This window comes from Pan paniscus, chromosome X (assembly GCF_029289425.2).
Source record: "Pan paniscus chromosome X, NHGRI_mPanPan1-v2.0_pri, whole genome shotgun sequence".
In the NCBI taxonomy this organism is placed as follows: Eukaryota; Metazoa; Chordata; class Mammalia; order Primates; family Hominidae; genus Pan; species Pan paniscus.
The window spans coordinates 143,088,699-143,099,236 of NC_073272.2; the positions used below are offsets into that span (position 1 = coordinate 143,088,699).

General features: G+C 37.9%; 1 pseudogene; it reads right to left on the bottom strand.

Annotated features, from left to right (window-relative positions):
• Positions 1-352: 352 nt before the first annotated feature.
• Positions 353-1,963, bottom strand: LOC100993592 (heterogeneous nuclear ribonucleoprotein H-like; annotated as a pseudogene).
• Between the last annotated feature and the right edge of the window lie 8,575 nt (positions 1,964-10,538).

Sequence of the window (10,538 nt, forward strand, 5' to 3'; positions counted from 1 at the left end):
CAACATGCATCCAAACTGTGTTCAATGTAACGTGGTATAAGGGCAACAACTAACTTAATTCAACTGCTTTAACCTAAATACATTTACTGCTTCAGTACATTGTACAATATAACTAACTTGAGAAAAACGAAAACTTTTTTAACAGTTATAGTTTACTCGACTTCACTGTTACATCCTAGTGGAGTACTGTGTTCAAAAACATTGAGCCTTAATTAAGTCTGCAGAACAATCCTGATTTCCACTTAGAGAGTAAGCATAAACCACAAGCTTGTACTTCAAAAACTGTTAAACTGAAGTTTTTTTCTTAGAAAAAAGTTGGCCAAGAGTCCGTGATGAGGATCAATTACATTCTTCATCCACCACTCATATCAGACATGTTAGACATCCCTCTCATGCTGTTCACGCCCATAGATGCATGGCTTCCTCTACTGTAGTAGCTGCTGTTTATTGCTCCTTGGCTACTTATGTAATGTTTGATTGAAGATTACTGGAGTTTTCCTGCAAAACTTGATCGTATCCACTCATGCTGCTCTAGCCACCATAGCTGCCTGCATAACCATCACTCAACTGTTGGCTGGCTGGGCCACTGTAACTGAACTGGTTTGACAAGCCTATAACTCCCATCATTTGGCTACCATAACCACCACCACTTGGTGGTATTGTAGAATCCAAGAAGAGTTCTACATATCTGTGATGCATATTTGCTTTGTCTTTTGACGTAGCTGCCACAGCATCTTCTGAGTTACAAACTCGACATTTGCTTCACCAGTTACTCTGCCATCAGGACCAATTACAATGTGTACTCTCCATGACTGAGCAGTGAAAAAAATTATAAATATCATTCTCAGTAGCTCTGTAAGGTAATCCACACATGTGTACACAGTGTCCCATTGTGCTCTGGAAGGTAGAGCCACCATCTTCATATCTATGATCAGACATTCCTAAAAAACTATAATTGAAGTTTCTTCCAAATCTATCTGACCCACATTAATAGCCATCATTATAACCATTATAATCATTATAGCCTCCATAGCTTCCACCATAAGCACCACACCGCATCCTCTCAAAGCCATCTCCTCTGCTGATGCTGTTATGCCCTTTGCCAGCACCAGGTCTGTCATAGGGACCTGGCTGCTGCATGGCCATAAGCCCATACATGTGCCTTATTCTTTCCTTGTGTTTCTCTAGAGCATTTTCAGCTATTTCCTGTGAAGCATACTGCACAAAGGCCTCCCCTGTACTCCTTCCCTGGAAATCCACCATCAGTGTTATGCCATTTGGCACGATTTCCAACCATGAGAAGAACTGAACAATTTCTTCCTTGCTACATTCAAAGGGGAGTACAAAGCCATCATTGGCCATGTCAGAACTATCTGGACCACTATGCTTCAGCACCCAATCCATTTCAACATTGTTTGACTTGAATACTGAAACATATCTGTGTCCTATAGTTTCTTTGTCTTTTTTTCAGGGCCAATTTGACCTCATACTCTCAAGTTCAGCAAAAGTCTCACCACTTGGTCTGCCTTCTCTGCTGTAGATGAAATGAATACGTTGAGCCTTATTTTAAATTTTGCACTCAGAAAAAAATCCACTGCACTTTATTGGCTGAGCAAGACTAGGGCAATCTCTGGACCTTCATTATGAATCCTGCTCCACCGTCAGCACCCAACATCATCATCTCTTACAGGATCTGACACTGAAACAGACTAGACCCCTGACTTTGCCGTGACTGAGCAGAAAATCTTCTCCTTTATTTTTTTTTCCTACATGTTCATGTCTATTGCTTCCATGGTAACCCAGCTTTCATCTACTGTTTGTTTCATTCACCTTTAACAGAAACTGCTTTAGTTCATGTGTTTCTTTAATTTTAATTTTATTTTAGATTCCAGGAGACATGTGCAGAATGTGCAGGTTTGTTACATAGGTAAATGTGTGCCATGGTGGTTTGCTGCACAGGCTAACAGCAGACCTCTCAGCAGAAAACCTACAAGCCAGGAGAGAGTGGGTGCCAACATTCAACATTCTTAAAGAAAATAATTTTTAACCTGTGTGGTTTTAATTCTGATTTTCTCAGCTTGTCTTTGAGCTTTGGAATACCTATTTCAGCATCTATGATTTTCTTTTATTATGTATATTTAAAACCTAAGAAAGACAATTTAAAAACTAAATGAATGAGAATATATCACCTATTCATTTAGACCCTGTTGAAATGTTATGTCTTGTAGGATCTGGATGTGATGTGAATGTACATTTTATTGGCTTTAATTTAAATTGACAAAAAATGCTCATTATTTTTAAGAAGTCAAACAATTCGCAAGTAAAGGTAACAGTTAAAGTGCCCTTTGACTCTCTTGGATTATCAGCCCCAAACTCTCCTCCCTTATTTACGAAGGAAACATTTTTGCTAATCAGGCATACCTTGTAAATTTTTGGAGACATTTACACACACACATATACACATAAAGGGTGTTTTAATCTTTTATTTCGAATAAGTGACATAAAAAGTCATAGTATATATATTTTTTCAACCTACTTCTTTTCCATGAACCTTTTTCCATATTAATACTTCATCTTGGCCGGGCACAGTGGCTCATGCCTGTAATCCCAGCACTTTGGGTGGTCAAGGTGGGTGGATCACCTGAGGTCAGGAGATAAGAGACCAGCCTGGCCAACATCGTGAAACTCCGACTTACTAAAAATACAAAAATTAGCTGGGCGTGGTGGCACTTGCCTGTAATCCCAGCTACTCAAGGAGGCTGAGGCAGGAGAATCGCTTAAACCCGGGAGGCGGATGTTGCGGTGAACCGAGATCCTGCCACTGCACTCCAACCTGGGCAACAAGAGCTAGACTCCATCTCAAAAAAAACCAAAAAAACAAAAACAAAACAAAACAAAACAAAACAAACAAAACAAAACTTCATCTTATTGACCATTTTCATAAAATTAAATAGCATATGTACAGTATAACTAATTTTATTTTTGAGTTCATCTTTATAAATGAATGATCATGTTATTTAGAGCCCTGTAGATGCTCATGTGGATTTCTTCATATTCCCCTAGTATCTAGCCATTTATTTCATCTTTTCCCATTTTCCCTTTTATCCCTTTAATCATGTCGGTACTGCAGGTAGGAGACTTCCTAACATAGCATCAATTTTCTTGGAATGGAGTGCCTCATATATCTATAAAATGAAAACTTATTCTTTCCCAAGAATATCTTTAAGATGTCTTCACTTTGCAGGTAAGGGTTTGATTCTTTCTCAAACCATTTTCTAGGCCTGCACTATATTCTTTTCAACTGTCTGACAATTCATCTAATTTGGGACTGTTGGTCTATCTTTTTTGTTTTCCCAAATTAAGTAAACAGTAAATAGAAGCAGAAGTAAATTCAAACCTAGGACTGCTTTTAGGCTGTCCGCAGGATATAAACAGCTAGATGGAAATGATAAACCTTTCAGTCCCCAACTGAGAGTGGTGGCTCAGAGAGTAATATATTAAGTGAACTAAGAGAAGGCATAACGAAATGCTGTGGATGTGCAGAGGAGATCTTAATTCAGCTCGGGGCACTCAGAGAATGCTTTAGAGAAGTGGCAATTTAGCTGAGCCTTTAAGGAAGAGTTTTCCAAGAGGGCCAGAGGAAAAGTGAATTCCAGGGAGAGGAGAGAATGTTAAAACAGGGCAGGCACAGTGGAATGAAAGTTTATGTTACGTTCACAAAAGAGCAAGTAATTCAGGCTCTGTGAATAGGGGGTGTATGTTGGGGCCAAGTTGACAGGGACTAAGTGATAGTTAGGGTCAGATGATCGAGCATAGACTATGTTAAGGAATGTAGAGCTTATCCTGAGAGTGATGGAAAGCCATGGGAGCATTTCATGCAAGGGCTTGAAAAGTCAAAGTTTGTGGTTTAGAACAGGGGTCAGGAAACATTTTTTTCTGTAAAGAGCCAGATGGTAAACATTTTAGGATTTGGTAGGCCACATGTGGTCTTCACTGCATATGCCTCATTTTCTTCTTTGCTTCACCTCCTCCTCCACCTTTGCCTTCTCTTCTTCCTCCTTTCTGTCCTCCTCCTCCTTTTTCCTTTACAATCCTTTAAATAGGGAAAAACTAATCTTATCTCAACGGCCATATGAAAACAGGAAAAGGGCTGGATTTTGACATTGGGCTGCAGTTTGCGGGCCTCCACTTTATAAGATAGTGGTTCAAAAGTTTGAAGTAATCGTAGACATTGTTCGATTTCTGTCTCCTTGGACCTTTAGGGCTTGGGGTGGGGAATAGTGTGATTCTAGATCTGCCTGGCAGTGCTTTCCCTGCATAAGCCTGGACAGAGTGTAGGTTAGGGCACTGCATCCCTAACCCTGTCCCCATTCTTTGGGGACATGGGTAACTGAGATAACTCTTACAGCAAAGGCAGCATCCTTAAGGTTTGCAGCCAACTCCAGAGTCAATACAAAGGTAGGCTGAGACTACACAAAATGGTTTAAAGACTGCAGAAGGAAAGAAAAAATGAGGCTCCGGGCTTGGGTTTACGGGAACTCCATGAGTTATGAAGTTTTTTATATGAAACCCATGGCCTAGGTGTGGGTAAGCTGGAAGCAGTTAACAGGATAGATGCAGAACAAACAGTTGCAGACTGTTCAATGTCCAGTTGCCTAGAATCACATATAAAACCATGTTTAAGAAAAGTTTTGTTTTTTTTTTTGAGGCAGAGTCTTGCTCTGTCGCCCCGGCTGGAGTGCAGTGGCGCGATCTCGGCTCACTGCAAGCTCCACCTCCCGGGTTCACGCCATTCTCCTGCCTCAGCCTCCGGAGTAGCTGGGACTACAGGCGCCTGCCACCACGCCCGACTAATTTTGTTTTTGTATTTTTAGTAGAGATGGGGTTTCACCGTGTTAGCCAGGATGGTCTCGATCTCCTGACCTCGTGATCCGCCTGCCTCGGCCTCCCAAAGTGCTGGGATTACAGGCGTGAGCCACAAGAAAAGTATTTTAAAACTCTTTCTTGTTTTTTTTTTATTTTAATTTTAGGTTTGTGGGTAAATGTGAAGGTTTGTTACACAGATAAACACGGCACAGGGGTTTGTTGTACATATTATTACATCACCCAGGTAGTAAGCTCAGTACCCAATAGTTATCTTTGCTGCTCCTTTCCCTCCTCCCATCCTCCTCCCTCAAGTAGACATCAGTGTCTGGAGTTTCCTTCTCTATATTCCTTAGTTCTTATTGTTTAGCTCCCCACTTACAATTGAGAACACACAGTGTCTGGTTTTCTGTTCCTACATTACTTCTCTTAGAATGATAGCCTCCAGCTCCATCCGTGTTCCCGCAAAAGACATGATCATGTTCATTTTTATGGCTGCATAATATTCCACGATACACATGTACCACGTTTTCTTTGTCCAGTCTGTCATTGATGGGCATTTAGGTTGATCCCATGTCTTTGCTGTTGTGAACAGTGTTGCAATGAACATTCACATGCATGTGTCTTTACATAGAATGATTTATATTTATCTGGGTATATAACCAGTAAGGGATTGCTGGGTCAAGTGGTAGTTCTGCTTTTAGCTGTTTGAGGAATCATGCTACTGAATTCCACAATGGCTGAACTAATTTACAATCCCACCAATAGTGTATAAGTGTTCCCTTTTCTCTGAGACCTTGCCAGCATCTGTTATTTTTTGACTTTTAATAGTAGCCATTCTGACTGGTGTGAGATGGTATCTCATTGTGATTTTGATTTGCATTTCTCTAACGATCAGTGATATTGATCTTTTTTCATAGACTTGTTGGCTGCATGTATGTCTTCTTTATAAAACTGTCTGTTCATGTCCTTTGCCCACTTTTTAATGGGGTTGTTTTTTTCTCTTATAAACTTGTTTAAATTTCTTGTAGACGCTGGACATTAGACCTCTGTCAGATGCATAGTTTGAAAATATTTTCTCCCATTCTGTAGATTGACAGTTTACTCTGTTTATAGTTTCTTTTGCTGTGCAGAATCTCTTAAGTTTTATTAGATTCTATTTGTCAATTTTTGCTTTTGTTGTGATTGCTTTTGGTGTCTTTGTCATGAAATATTTGCCCATACCTAGGACCAAGATCGTATTGCCTAGGTTGTCTTCCAGGGTTTTTATAATTTTGGGTTTTACATTTAAGTCTTTAATCCATTTTGAGTTGATTTTTGTATATGGTGTAAGGAAGGGGTCCAGCTTCAGTCTTCTGCATATGGCTAGCCAGTTATCCCAGCACTATTTATTACACAGGGAGTCTTTTCATCATTGCTTGTTTTTGTCAGCTTTGTCAAAGATCAGATGACTGTAGATGTGTCGCCTTATTTCTGGGCTCTCTATTCTGTTCCATTAGTCTATGTGCCTGTTTTTGTACCATTACCATGCTGTTTTGGTCACAGTAGCCCTCATCCCCGGGAAACTTATATCTTTTAAGGTTCGATTGCCAAATTAAACATTTACAATTTACCTTTCATACTTCCTCCTCTGAACTTAAATTTCTCAACTAGTCTTCTGCTATGACTTTTGAGGTTTTATATGCAATTGATTGCATTATCACTTTCTGGGAGTTTTTGAGAACTCAGAAACCATGACAAATTCTCTGAGGGGAAAAATGCAAGTTTATAAATTCATGGATTAAGCAATTTAGTCCCTTTTATGACAAAGAGACCTTTGGTTTTCATGCATGATGTGATAGAAAAAGATAACAGAAGAATGTCATTCAATGTTAATCTGCACATTTCATTTTTACTCTAATTGTGTGCAAATGAAAAGGGCCTCTAAACATTCCAAAGAGCTTTTCACTACTCATTAACCACATATAAATGCATGGACAGTGGTTTGCCCCAGAAAATTGCCTTGAAGGTGATTTGAATGTATAGCTTCTGATTAAAGGGCAGACCTTTTCTCCTGGCCTCATCAGTTCTTTGACTCTCTGTTGTTACAATTGCTGATAATTATGGAATTTATTACAAGCTACGATGAGGTTTAGATCATAGTCTGGGCACCAGGGTCAAAGTAAAAAGAGTACTGCCATGTGGTTCAGTGTGTGTGACCTCAAACCACATTTAAGTGGTACAGCCCTAGCCCTTCAGAGATCAGATTACAGAGAGCTCCGCTTTGTCCCCACACATGTGCCCTTTTCTTCAGCTTCATCAAACTAATGGGGACCTTCAAATGTTTTAGCTTTTTATTTTTTGTTTTGCCTCTAATCATTGTGTCTTCTCTCATTCTGAAACTTTTTTTTCCTTAAAATTTATATAAACAATTTTTGGGTATTCTTATAGTTTGTAAAATCTATATTGATATTCAAAACTAAATTACATATATGATACATAGAAAATGTGTATTCTTTGTGTAATATGTTTAAACAACACAGAAATATACAGAGCCAAAGGTGAAATTGCCTCTTTATCAATGCTACTCTGTCTCATACATACATTTTTTTGAGATCTTTAGTTATTGTATAGTACTATGTAGCACATTTAAAAAAATGCGTAAGTACTAAAAATAAATAGGTATCTATACTTTTTGGATTTTCTTTGCGGTCTAACCTTCTAGGTTTGCACTCCTAAATATATACTTTGGTTTAAACAGATTTTGCACTTTATTTAAATAGAACAGTGTATAATGTGTCTTGCTTTATTCACCCTCCATTTGGTTTGTGAAATGATTCATTAATGTTTATATGTGGCTATAGATTGTGTAGTATTCTACTGTGTGCATAAAGAAAAAGAAGGAAAGGAGAGTAGGAGAGGGAAAAGGAAGAAGGGCAAGGGAAGGAAAGGGTGCAATTAATATTTGAATATTGATTTTTTCCCACAAATTTGCTACACTCTCATTAATCCTAATAATTTATCTGTAGATTTGTTAGGATTCTCTAAACACAAAAATGTTACACATTTTTTTTTCTACACTCTTCATTCCTCATTTCCTTTTGATTGCTTTCCGAACTGGCTAGAACATCCAGTATAATGTTGAGTATAGCTGATAACACCAGGCATCTTTGTCTTAATCCTGTTCTCAAAGGGGAAGCAGTTCAACCTTTCACGGATAAGTGTATATTTACTTTGGTTGTTTGCACATCCGTTTGTCAGACTATGAGGATTTTTCTTATGCTCTCAATTTCTTAAAATAGTTACTGTTTTTTAAAATAACAAATTGATGTTGAATTCTACCAAATGTTAAAAGGCGATTGAAATCATGTTTTTTAAATCCGTTTATCTGGTAATATTTTGATTTACATTATTTGAGCCTCTAATGATAGAATAACTGTGCATTTATGTCATAAAGTCAATTTAGTTACAGTGCATTTTCCTTTGTATATATTGCTTTATTCACTTTGGTAATACTTTGCTTATGATTTTTATATTGTGTTGAGTGAAACTGATGGTGGATCCTCCTACCTCAGCCTTCCGATTAGCTGAGATTACAGGGGTGTGCCACAACAACTGGCCAAGTTTTAAATGTTTTGTACAGAAGTGGTTTCACTATGTTGCCCAGGCTGGTCTCAAATTCCTGACCTCAAGTGATCTCACCTTGGCCTCCCAAAGTGCTGGGATTACAGGCATGAAGCACCATGCCCAGAGTGATCCTTAATTTAATTTTTATATTTTACTTATTTCTGCTGTTAACTTTATTATTATTATATTTTATGTCCACATTCTTTGAGCTTATTTTGCTGTTCTTTTTCTTATACACTGTTTCCCAAAGTAGTTGTACCATTTTAAATTTCAACTAACAATGCACAATGTTTCAATTTTCTCACATCCCCACCAATACTTAAGATCTGTATTTTTGTTATAGCCATCCTAGTGGATAGGAAGTTTGTGGTATTGATTTGCATTTCACTGATGGCAAATGATGTTAAGCATTTTTTGTGTGCTTATGGACCATTTTTATATCATTTTAGAGACATGTCTCTTCAAATCATTTGCCCATTTAAAAAAAGGGTTATTTGTCTTTTGATTATTGAGTTGCAAAATTTTAGAATATATTCTAGATACTAGTCTCTTATAAGGTATATGATTAGAATTATTTTTCATATCCTGCGGGTTTTCTTTTCTTTCTTGATGGTATCTTTTAATGTACAAAACCTTTTTGTTTTGATGAAGTTTCACTTATGTATTTGTTCTTTGGTTGCTTGTACTTTAGTCGTCATATCTAATAAGTCATTGCCTAATCAGCATCATGAATATTTACACTAATATTTTCTTCAAAGTGTTTTATAGTTTTGGCTATTACATATAGGTCCCTTCTATCCGTTTCAAGTTAATTTTGTTTATACTGTGAAGTAGGGGTTTAAATTTGTTCTTTTCCTTGGTCATTACAAAGGTGTTCCCAGAATTAAAAAGAGTCAACATAGCCCCCACCTCTCAACGGCAGAGTGTGAACCTCATGTTGTAAGAGGAACGTGCAGGATGAGATCATTATTGGTGCTGTCATTTTTGTAAAATGCAATCTATCCTACCTGGCCTCTTTGAATAGTCCGAGAGCTGGTCCATGAATAGCAACTGTAATCAAAATTGCACCTATGTTCATTCTTTTGAAAATAATGTGTATACTTTTAATGAGACTCATAATGGAGTCCATTAGCCAATTTTTTTAAAACTTAAAATGTAAAAGCTTTAAGATTTAAATGACTGGTAATTCTATGGCAACTCTTTGAATAGTGAGGATTGCATAATGAAGGTGATTCCAATACTGATCTGTAAGAATAAAGGCTTTCAAGTGGATTTTCAGGCCTCAGCTATTTGGGTATAGATTGCTGGTAAAACAGAGCAGGTGAGCCCTTTGCTCTCTCCCCCTCATATCAACAACAGGTAGGTTATTATTAACAACGTGGTATTCACACGTCATAGCTCAGATTTTGCCTAATTCACACTTTAACATATTTTACTGTTAAATCCCTAAACTGTCTATCATCCGTCAAATTTTGAATGGATGTAAAACATCCAGAAAATCAGTACTGTATTATATATTTTGAGTCCTTTCCTAGTGGTGCTTCCAGTCAAACATCAGCTCAACTTGAGTAGTGTTGCAATTCTTAGTGAATATCAAGTTTTATTGTATAGTTATTTGAATTTTTATATTTATTTTATACTGTCTGTATAGCTAATACCATGAGAGGAAACATGTAGCTAATAACATGAGAGGAAAACAGAAAATCATACATGCTGTTGCACAGGTCTCATAACCTTAATACAAGCATAACTTGGAGATATTGCAGGTTCAGTCCCAGACCACCACAATAAATATCAAAATAAAATGAGTAACACAAAAATTTCGTTTTCCCGGTGGATATAAAAATTGTGTTTGCAGGGCCGAACACGGTGGCTCAAACCTGTAACTCCAGCACTTTGGGAGGCCAAAGCGGGTGGATCACCTGAGGTCGGGAGTTTGAGACCAGCCTGACCAACATGGAGAAACTCCGTCCCTACTAAAAATACAAAATTAGCTGGGCATGGTGGCTCATGCCTGTAATCCCAGCTACTTGAGAGGCTGAGGCAGGAGAATCGCTTGAACCCAGGAG